The sequence below is a fragment of the Nyctibius grandis genome, chromosome 8 (assembly GCF_013368605.1).
Source record: "Nyctibius grandis isolate bNycGra1 chromosome 8, bNycGra1.pri, whole genome shotgun sequence".
Taxonomy (NCBI): domain Eukaryota; kingdom Metazoa; phylum Chordata; class Aves; order Nyctibiiformes; family Nyctibiidae; genus Nyctibius; species Nyctibius grandis.
Window position 1 is genome coordinate 20,904,299 of NC_090665.1, and position 12,260 is coordinate 20,916,558.

Here is a 12,260-nt window from a genome sequence, read left to right on the forward strand (position 1 = left end):
CAAAAAGGAGTGAAAGGTATTCCTGAGGTACATACATGCTCTTTATATATCCAATGGCCTAAAAAAAACGTGAGGAATGAATAACGTATACTTTCAGAAAACTGAGTTTACAGGGAAAAACAATGCAATTTAGCTTTAATTTTATCTCCCTGTCAACTGCAGAGACATATGCATCCTCAGGAAATTTTGTCTTGTTTTACCCATTTTTTGAAGAAAATGAGAAGAAAAGGGATTGCTATCTCCAATATCTGCTCAAATGGGATACAAACACACTCACATGCAGTATCCGAATTTTGTACGGCCTAATCCCACCACATACACCAGGCTCCCCACACACTTTCCCTCTGAACCTCTGCAAACAGAGCTACATTCTCAAACACCACCACTGCACCCTTTTCTAACAGTACAAAAGCCGCACTAATGATCAGCACTAAGCAGAGATTGTGTGACAATCGTCCTCAGTACTTTTCTCTTGGAGACCTTTTCAAACAGTTTTGTTTGTCTGCAAGAAGCCAAGCGGCCTTCTGGCACTGGGGAGGCCCCAGCTCTGGGCGCAGGCCGGGCAGGCAGGGAGGCAAGGCTCTGCCTCTGGTCCTTTGCCACTTGAGGGAAAGGCAGAAGAACCACAGGAACAGCAAGCAGCAGGGCTGCAGTGTTTTTGTCCTGACCATGACAGCAACAGGCCCTCGAGTTGTACAGACCTGGAAAACCAAAGTCAGCGAGGGAACCTGCACTCCTATTCACATCAGAAAATGATCTCTTCAGCTCTCTTTAAAAATGGTGTTTCCCTCAGAAAAGTCCATGATCATTTGAAACATTGATACTTTACCAATATGCACTGACAGGCACTTTTGACATTCAGTCTCTCCACTCTCTCCAAAACATCAAAGACAAAATGATCTGTATTACACCAGGATCAAGATTCAAGATCAGGTTTGAATATCTTTACATTTCTGAGTTTATATCAGGCCCTTAACATTACTAGCACGTATTTACTGTGGTCTGGTAAACAGAACAGAGAACATGGCACATGGTAGTGATTTAAACTGTGTCATTAGCACATGACAGGGGAGAGGGCTTTACTTGTATAGTCACACATCCCATACAAATTCTTTAAACAAATAAAGAGCTGTGGAGGGAGGGAGGGAAAGAGGGAAAAGAGGGAAAAGAGGGAAAAGAGGGAAAGAGGGAAAGAGGGAAAGAGGGAAAAGAGGGAAAAGAGGGAAAGAGGGAAAGAGGGAAAGAGGGAAAGAGGGAAAGAGGGAAAGAGGGAAAGAGGGAAAGAGGGAAAGAGGGAAAGAGGGAAAGAGGGAAAGAGGGAAAGAGGGAAAGAGGGAAAGAGGGAAAGAGGGAAAGAGGGAAAGAGGGAAAGAGGGAAAGAGGGAAAGAGGGAAAGAGGGAAAGAGGGAAAGAGGGAAAGAGGGAAAGAGGGAAAGAGGGAAAGAGGGAAAGAGGGAGAGACCAACACAAACCCCAAATTTTCCGTGCTCTCCCACTCTTGTTTGGACGGCTGGCTGTTTTTTTCTGCAATACAATGGAGTCTCTCCTCTTACCCAGCTCATCAGAAATTCCTCTCACGCTGCACACTCCGAGGTGGCACGCTGCCTGCGCTTCAGGAAGGTCTTGGCAATGCCCAAGCAGCTCTAGAACACGCACTGTAGGCAGAGAACATTATCTCATATATTTTTTAATAGATGCAGTCACCATTTCACATGCAGTATATTAACCCCTTGTGCCTATGAATTCTTGACAGAAGCAAGTACTATAATGAACAAAGTCCCAAGGAGAGGCAGGGAGCACAGGTATCACATTAGGGTGGAGAACATGATGCCTTGCCCTTTTTAAAAATTTAATGATGCATTTTTGTGTATGTTGGAGTTACACAATGAAATACAACACAAAAGAAGTATTTGTCAAAGCTCAAGATGGCATACCAAGCCGTTAGAAAATCTGTGTTCTCACCTCTCTGCTGGTACATAGCATTAAGGCAGGCTGCTGCGCTCTGATGCAAACAGCAGTTACCTGTTACATTAATTTCAAGGACACAAGTAAAACCAAAAGGGAGGGAGAATACTGGAAGAGGGTGACATACTTGAAGGTGATTTTATATTGTTTAACAAGACACGACACAGTTCTTGATTCAATCTAATTCGTCAGTTTTTTAACACAGTGCTGGTCTACAAAACACGTTTCATGTGGATTATAATTAGTAATACTTCACATGTATTATTTAGTCATGGCTTTCAACAATCTTGTAGACAGGTAAATAAAATTACCTCTCATTTACTTTTAGGAAACTGGAGGCAAAGTTATTCAGGACTAAATTTACTCATCAGAAGACACAAATATTTCTTCAGTGAGTTCCCCAACAGCTCCAAGACCCGTTGATTTCAATGGTCCTTTTAAAATAACAAGCTTGTTATCTTGAGCTATTAAACAGTTCCAAAAATTAGAGGAAATGGCTTAATTCAGATTTGTGTCAGAAAAAGGATTAAAACCTAGGAACCTGAGAAGGCCAGATATGCCTGGAGATACACAGGGCAAAGCTGATCTGAAACAGTTTGGGCCTTTTGCTCACAACCATTCTACTTTAAAACCTCTGCTGAGCAGGCAGCAACAGGCACTGAGTAACAGGAGAAGATGACAACCCCACAAGGATATGGGGCAGACTCAATAGAAGATCTAGATATTTGTATGTCACCCAGATCTGCAGCATGTCAGAGAATTGATTTATTGTCCTAACAGCTCATGAAGAAGGAAGAATTATTGCTCAGCCAGGGAACTAAAGCAGAGAGAGAACGAGTGACATTCTGACAATCCCACAGGAAGCACACTCTATTTAAGTAGGCTGCTGCATCACCTACAGTTTCCAGGTTAATTTTACACAAAGATTAGCAGTTTAGCAGCTCCCACAAGCCTTTTCAGCAGCAGCGTATACCCTGTTCTCCAGGATTCAATCGCAACTTAAACACATATAAGCATAAAGGAGCTGAGAGAACTTTCCAAAGACATAGGCAGCAGTCAGCTCTTGAAGCCCACCGGTGAAAATGAAGTGTTTTTTGAAGTCTCCTCAATATACATGGAGCTGGAACACAAGAGGACTGGAGGGATTTTGAGTTTGGCAGATATGATGTAGAAGAGGAAAAATTACTGCTATTTTAACATATCTCATTCCTGAAGGGTTTTTGGAACCCTAATTTAATCCAGATACATTTCGTACCAGAATTAACACCATCCTGGACAGATAGACACATAGTAAGTAGATCTCCCTTCAGTATTAAGAAGAAATGAGATTAACATCAGCTTTCCATTCCCATCACCATTCCTACCTCTGTATGTCCAGCCTGCATCAAATCGACAAGACTTGTCCATTTTTAGAAAATATCACCTGAAAAAGTGCGAAGGGAGATAATGCAGAGCACAGTGGTGTATTTAAAGACTGTTACTTGTGATCCCCTAGTGCCACCTTTGGTTGAAGCTCACCAAGTGTGCAAAAGCTTACAATCATTCCCAGAAGAGAATGAAGTTTCATTTGCTTGATATCGCCTCATTTGCAGTAATAGAGTCCTCCTGGGTTTTCCGTCTTTTTTCCAAGAGAAAAATCTAACACTGAATTATTCTACTATAGTGACTGAACTGTATCTCCTATGCCATGACTGTGCCCCCTGAAGTGCTGGCTGGAAGAGGCTCACTTGATTTTTTATGACTTAGCATTCTCGTGCACCATGGGGAAGAGATACATGCAAGGAACTTGCTTTGAGAGGTTCACACAGTAACGCCTGAGAAAGGAGAGAAACGACCAAAAAACCCTTCTGTTGTTTCAGTTATCAGACATGCCCTGTGGATTTTTGTATACTCTAGTCTTTGGTTACAGCCACAAACCTTTTACGCCAAACCCTCAGAGCACATAAAATGCCCCAGGAAAGTCAATGTAACAATTTTAGCAGAGTTTCAGCAATTTGCTGTTGCAAAAAATTAGGCCCAGAAGCATAACCAAGACAGTTGCTTAAACCCGTTAATAAGTAGTGCACTTTTACCACCTCAGTATTATAGTGGCGACTGACTGAAAGCCATTTCAAACCCATATGTAGGTGGTCTGTTTCATGATGCAGAAAACAGAGGAGAAAATGAATTGAAAAGAAAAATGAAATAAATTTATACAGATGCACCTATATACATAAAAAATACACAGATGTGTATATATATTTATGCATGTTTGTAACTATACTCATATATATCTATATAAATACAAATATATGTCTATATAAATACAAATATATGTCTATATGCAAACACAAGACACACAACAGATATATAGAACTGTTTCAACAGGATATAAAGAGTTAACTTATAAAGCAAGCCAAATGATTTTTAGTACACAAAAGCTAACCTTTGAAATATCAAGCAAAACAGTCATTAAGAAGCTCATGGACCCGCCAGCTGCTCTTTTAAAGCTTCAAGTTAACAATTGCTGAAAGAGGCCCTTCAGGCTTCCTTCCCTGCTGAGAATCAGGCAAACGCCACTTCTAGAGAGCTTCAGTAGTCAAGGTGTTCTTCTGTAGTGAAGAACCACTTTTGTACCACTGAAACAAATGGGTTTCCTTCACAGCTAGTACAACTAGGTATTTAGAAAGAACTGCTTTTGTAAGGTTCTTACTCACTCTGTGTTGTCAGAAACCAACTTGTGGTTTTTGCAAGAATGGCTATACTGCACTGTGGGGTTTTCAGACAGGATTAGAGAGTCAAGAAACAGCTCCTCATCTTTCTTCTTCTGATCCTCCTCTTAGCACTTTTAATACCATAGAAGGGAAGAGGAAACAGAGCAGGAAAAATAGTATTTCTTTTACTACTAATGTACAGCAGAATGTCATTTGCAGAATATATTATCTGTAAATTAGCTAAAATAAGGATAGCACTATTCCAGGTGGGTCTTTCCACATCCTGACAGAAACACCTTTGCCACCATTTTTATCACCTGGAAACTTCACTTTCCATCCCCAGACTCTTGCTCCTTGCTTTTTCTTTTCTTGAGGCAGTAATTACGCTGTCACTGGGTGCCTCACACAGCTACCATCCACCCATTTCCATCTATTCTCATTCTTACACAGCACTACTGCAAAGTGTACCCTAAAGAAGCCTGAGGCTATTTTACTTGGTGCCCTAGTAATGATGTTCTCTTATGCGAGCAGTTGAGAAAGATGACAGGTTGACTCTGATCTACTCCATGCAGGTGCCATTTGAATGTTAATTATCCCTAGCTAAAAATTCTACTTTCAGGCCATCCTTCTTTAAATTTGAACTTCAGATGGCAAATTTCATGTGATGGGATTCATTCCTGGTGACTTAGACAGCTAATAGAGACATCTAAGTTGGGATCCTAATCAACAGAAAGCAGATTACTTGTCTGTCTCCAGTGACTGTGAGTAGGGCTCAGTTAAGAGCCTGAAGTTGGCTCAGGTGAATCTAGGCTGTATTTTCTAGTTCTCATTTTCAGAGAAAGAATCCTGCTCAAGAAGAGTTCTCCCCTCAGAAGGAGTTTTCAGGGAAAGTAGAACTTGAAGAGGACACTATTGCTGTCTGTGGCATGATGGGACATGATGGACGGGATGTTATGTTTTCGTGATTGGTTGTAGAGTAAAGGCACATCTTCACCTCACCGTCCTCACATTACCATAAATACAGTAACAGGGTATGATATACAGGGAAGCACAAACTGTAGTGCCATTAAAGCACTGTAACTTATGGCAATTCTGTTGCCATAAAGTACTTTATTTCTCTCTCAGTCACAGGCAACCTACTCTACTCTTTGTAGTCCTGCGAAATGCAATCATAGTCAGATACAGCTGAAATGCACTATAGTAACTTGTCCACTTCATCCTTAGGGAATAATTTAGGTCCTTTTTGTTTTTTTTTTTAATTTTATTTTAAAGGTAATGTTATTTCTGTAACCTTTTTAATAATTGTAGCATTCCATTCAATATTAAGTGTCTAGGTGCCACTGATAGATCCTGTATACAAAATACAAGGCGAGGAGGAAGAAAATAAAACCAGTTTATCATAATTGATATTTCTACACTATAACCTTGGTATCTCTTTAAATCCATTTATAATTGTTTGCTCCCTGTTCCTGAATATGAATAGGCTATTTCACCCATGAAGGGTGAGTGCTAAGTTCCTTCCCTGGTTATGAAAGATCCATAACTCAAAAGGGCTGCAGGCGAGAGTGAGTGGCAAAGATTTGTCTTTTTTTTTTCTCCAAGCAAGCTGAAGAATCATAATCACCCTTCATGGATGAGACAGTCTACTGGTTCTTCTTTGGTTGTATTTCTTTTAAATTAAGCTTTTTAAAAAGGGACTGAACCCTGGCATCAAACAGAAGGTTGGTGATAGATATGAATAATCAGTACTTTGGGGTTTGATGGATAAGCCAAAAAAAGCAGAAAAAAAAAATTTTTGTGTTATCAAAACTATTTGGGTTTTTCTTTTGGGCTTATTTTCATCAAAGTGAATAACAAAAGTAACATTGAAGGAACGTTTTGTTTGACCAGACTTGAAACATATTGTTTAATTTAGCAGTATATTTATAATTTATTTTTTTTTTAAAACTAAATTTAAATCCAACATTTTTTTCAATTACTGTTAAAAGAATCACTAATCCACGTTAGTCTACATGGGAGATAATGAGAAATGAAACAAAGTTTTGAAAGCACAGCTATGTGAATATCAAAGGACATCTGAAAACTGGCACAATCATGGAAAGAGAAATAAGCAAAACTGTAGAAGCAGACAGGGACAAAAATGCAGAAAGACAGAAACATAGAACAGGTTGCACACTTGAGTTTGACGCTATTCCTCCTGCCTTGACTCCTTTGGGCAACACCATACTAACCCATACAAGCCAGCCACATCGCCTTATAGGAATTCACACAGGGATGCTGGCAGGGTACCCAGTGCAAAATCTGGTATGTAGCACTGTCCTTTCCCTAGGGTGCACTAGGGACTCACAGCAGAAATTCTTTAAGATGATAGTGCAGACAGCTCCCTGCACGACCCCAGTTCTCTTAAAAGATGTACATGGAAATGCTATCCCTGCAATAAAAATCAGAGGCAGGTAATGAATTGTACTTACCAGACACTTTTGACTTTGTATTCTACCTATTAATCCATTTCTGCCAGAAGTATTCTGAACATGTCAAACATCCAAGAGCTGCAAGACACTTAGATTTGTTTTGTCACCTTAACAGGTTTCCTCCTCGTCACCAACATCTCTCTTACAGCATTTCCCTCCCCAAGGTACATTGGCCCCAAACACTGAACCAAAAAGATTGAGTATGATTGGTTTAAAAATCAATATTATACCACTCCACAGAGCTAGAAATGGGAGCTTTTTCCTCTAGTGATTAAATGTTGCCACCTTCCCAATGGGTTTCAGAGTATTTGTTTCCAGTCCTGAAGGTCCCAAGATTTTAAAGCAGTAACATTTTAACTATCCTTACAGGAAATGTATATTTATCATACGAACAGGTTTTAAAACCTCAGGGAGCATATCCTGAAATGATATACATAGCTTTTACAGCACAACAAATTGGTTACTGTTAATTGTACTATTAGTTGTACACAGTCAACTAGGTCACCTGTTTACTTCATTTGGCATAGGTACTCGCGTTGTAAAAGACCAGGAGTGCTTTAGCGTACAGTGCTTTACAGACATAGCTATAGAAGACAAGTGTTCTGATAAAATGTTAAGGTATTTGTAAAATAGTTTATTTCCCAAATAATCTATTAGATGTAGTATGAACAGAACGTAAATTCTTTAGCCAGTAATAACACTGAAAAGAGCACTGGTAAATCTGTAACCTATATTTCCTTCATTCCTTCACTGCTGCCAAACAAAAACCAAAATGGCTAAATTCTTTCTTCCATCTTCTCCCTGGGCAATAATTTGGGTTTCTTTCCTCTACCTAACTACCAGTTTTCAAATTCTAAACCACTATTACAGTTAAGTGAAATTCAAACGTGCATTGCTCCAAACAAAATCAAAACGTTTTGCTTTAAATCTCTTCCATCTGCCTTCACCTTCAAAGGACTGGTAGTTTCACTGCTTTTACTCTCAGTTCCCAGAAGGAATTGGGATACGTACAGCTGCCCTTCACTTCCCATAATGCATTTACACTAAAATTATACTAAATCTCAGGTTGCTCTGTGGAAATGTATTAGAGATTATATAACAACCCTCAGCCTAGGCAATAAGCGCAATCTATCCATTTCTGTTACACGCTGCTAACTGCTGCATCAAGCAAAAATGAGAAAATTCAAACATGGGAGTAAGATATTACAACATTTCAAAATTCTTGAATTTAAGCTGCTTTTTCTGCTTCTCCCTATTATTATTTTTATTGTTAAATATTTGTCTCATCTAGATATTGAGGCTGAATTTTTCTGTATTTCTTAACCAACTCAGATTGTTACGAAGAGCTCATTTTCTATTCATAATTCCCAAAGCTTTTTGAACTAGATGTAGGCAAAGAATTCAAACATACCTTGCAAAATATTTTGGAAGTTTTCCCAGTTAGTTAAGGATTTCCTCAAGATAAATTTTCAGCCTTTTCAAAAAGGAGAACAAGCATAGGCTTTGTACCTATGTATCACATATAGAACGTGGATTTCTGAATGTCTGTGCCAACATTATTTCAAAGGCCTGCTGAGATCTCCTGAAAAAAAAAAAAATCTGCATCATAATTTCTGTATTTATTTCCTTTCTCCATTTTAGCATGAATTATAAGTAATAATTAAGAATTAATTACAGAACTCTTATTTTTATGAAAGACACTCAAACCGTAGTAAAAACTAGAGCAAGTCTAGCTGCTCACTGTCAAAGCTCTTTAATTTGTGATATCTCAGTAAACTGCAGTGGAAATAATCAAACGATTAAGGTAGTTATTATTTTTTTTTTGAAATTATAAACAGGAGCAGGTTATTTCCTACGAAATAAAAATCTTGCAAGCATTTTTATTAGTAACAAACCCCCAAAGATGTTAAGCAGGGGTGTGAAACAAAGTGTTAAACATTTACATTCTTCCTCCCACAACGTATTTCCTAGCAGATTTTTTTCAAAGTTACACCAGACATCAGTGATATCGGGCTTAGGCCCTAGAGCAGTAGGCTACTATGCATTTTACAGAATAAAACTTATTGTTATCTGTACATACTGGGAAGAATTAAGAGTCTCAATTCACTTCAGGCACTGCTTGCCAGACTTCCTGCAACCAGAGCATAATATTTTTTAGATGACACATTTTAAGTTTGTGGGTTTGAAGAAACATATACCTCAGGCAAACATGCACATAAAGTAAAGCACAACATCTCATCTCATTAGAAGATGACATTACTGAATCCAACCACGTCTTCCTTCTGTCATGCCTTTTCTTAAGATAAATACCCATGTTCCAGTGATAATGAGCCAAACAATTCCTAAATGTGACTTTATTCAAATCAAAGATGGTCCACATAGAAGTTCAAGCATCTAGCAGCATTTTTTTATGAGAATGTTTGATTCTTCAAGAGCCATGCGACATACGAATCTGATGAACAGATCACAGGAGAGTGTTTTTTGTTAGAATATAAACACAATGATTAGGAATTAACTATGTCTAATTTTCTTCCAAGCATTTCCAGCTAAGTTTTTCTGAAAGAAGCAAATAAAGATGTTAAGATGAAAATTTCTTCTGAAATCACATCAGGACTTAGCATTTCTAATTTTCTCCTTACCATTTACGAACAGAACTACATCTGTGAAAAATAATGAATTAATTTTACATTCAGCTTTCAAATTCTCCACACTGAATTCTCTCAGGCACCCTACACTGGTTTGCTCAACACCACCGCATTATACTGACAGGCCTCGGATGACCAACATTGTATATAATGACACAGAGAAGCCAGCTGGTATCTTTAGTTAGGCAGTAAATATCCCCATATCCAGTTGTATCAGGATTAGAGGACTGAGGTCGGACATTCATCCCATAATGTTACACACACACAGCTTGACTTACGTGGCATGCTGCTCGACTGCCACTGAGCTATACCTTCCATGCGTTCCAACTGTGTAAGCCAATTCCATTGCAAAACTATCAAGCAAATCCATTTTCACCACCTTTGCATAAAGCAATGACAGTCTCAGTTAATATAAGATGTATTTCTGATTATTTCCTAAGAATACACATTTCTGATTATCTTGGATGATATTTTCCTACACTGCTTTATCAAAAGGTACTCGTCTGAATTGTACCTACCCATCATGCATGGCATCGCTTTACTTTTGATTTATATTCACACGATTACTGTTATGATTTTATATAAACATATATAAAGCATAAATGTTTTTACGGCATAAACAGCACCATTACATGCTATATTTGTTACATGAAACACTTCATAATTGTGATTGCTAAATGCTACAGAGTTAAGTTTTCCTTTCCCTGAACAAAATCAGAAAGTTCAAATATATATTTAAAAATACAGTACTACTAATGTTTTTAAATACTGTATAGCACAAAATACTTGGTGCTGGCACAAGATGCATTTAATTTTGTTTAAGACTGTTAAAGCTTAGTTTTAAAAATGTAACCATTTTTAAAGGAATTAACCAATTTCCCAAAGGTCACTACTGTGAAATAGTACTATGCCAGCCACGAGATCGTTAAGCGTGAAACATTTTAAAAGGATTTAACAAGAAAGCTTTATTACTGAAAAGTAATTCTTTGCTGTTACTGTGATAATCTGTATGTCAGACACATATACACAAACACATCCACCTACAGTGTTCATTCGCTAAATTTCCACGATCAAAGCACTCAGTTTGGAAGCAGCAGGGAGGCCACTGCAGGTTTCACCTACTCCTATTTTAGGCACATGGATTTTCATGCAGTCTTTCATCACAGAGACAGTGCAGGCCTCTCCTTCAGGCAGAACCCTTTCCTGCCTCTCATACCTCACCACAGTCTCACTTTTCGTGCTTACCTATTTCCAAGCTCATCTACTCAGGCATCTTGTTCAGAGCACCACAGTTCCTTCCAATCCAGTTTCCTTGTCCAGCCAGTCCCAGGTCTAGCTGCCCCAACAGTCGTTTACCTCCTCTTAGATGGATCTAAATTTAACCTCACCAACTCCTCTGTCAATGGGATACTGATCATTTCTGGATTGGAGATGGACGGCTTCTTCCTTCTGATACCTGAACTTCAGCAAAGGGACTGCAGCCACCCAAGATAAAAATGTCCCTGTTCTTATCCTATTTCAGCGGAGCTGAGGTATAGAAAGTTCAGTCTCACCATTTATTACAGGGTGCAGGAACATGCTCAAGTACACCTTTGAAATGCACAGCCTATAGCAAAGTCTCTATGTTGCCACAGTTAGAAAATGAAAGTTTTTCTCTTTTCGCTTAAACTGAGTGTCTTAGTGTCCTAAAGGTAAAAAATAAATTAAGATTTAACATTGCACCTCAACTCCCCAGGTCTTGCACCACCAACTACTTTTGAACCCTGGAATTTTGACGTTGGCCTCCACCATTAAAACAACAGGAGTAGGTGAGTATTTTGGATATGGAGCATTATTTCAGCCTTTCATGAGGCTGGAAGAGGATAATGGAAAATGTTAAGACAATCAAGTGGTCAATAATCCCTCCTTTCTTATTTATATTGCAGTAGCACTTAACTACTTTAGCCATGGGGCACTGGTTGGTCTTCTACTAACACGTATCAATACATTTCAGTCTTAGAATTGTACAGGTCTGCCACAAACATATTCTTATAAATACAAACTGCTGGTGATTTAACAGCCATCCACTACCACTCTCTCAAAGCACGACTAAAACCAAATGTTTTAATAATCCATAAAAATCAGCAAAACAGATCTTCATTTGGCTGACGCTACAGAAGTTGCGTTACCCTGGCCTAGGTATTGTTTTACCAGGCAATACCTAGGTGTATTTTTATTTGCTGTCCTTTGGGTCAAAAAAGTCCTAGTTCAACAGCATATTCTGACAATTAACAGGTTCAATAAGGCCCCCAGGAAAACAAAATTAACTGGGAATCTGGAGAGACTCTTTTAAGTCTAAAGGCAAAGGTGAGATATCCACATAACAGTCTCTTCCAAGTTACTGATACTTACTAGAAGTAATGTTGAATCCCAGCCTCTTATTTTGGGCGGTCTCCAATACAGCTGATGTTACGGTGAATATGACTACAACCGTTCATTCCAGCACC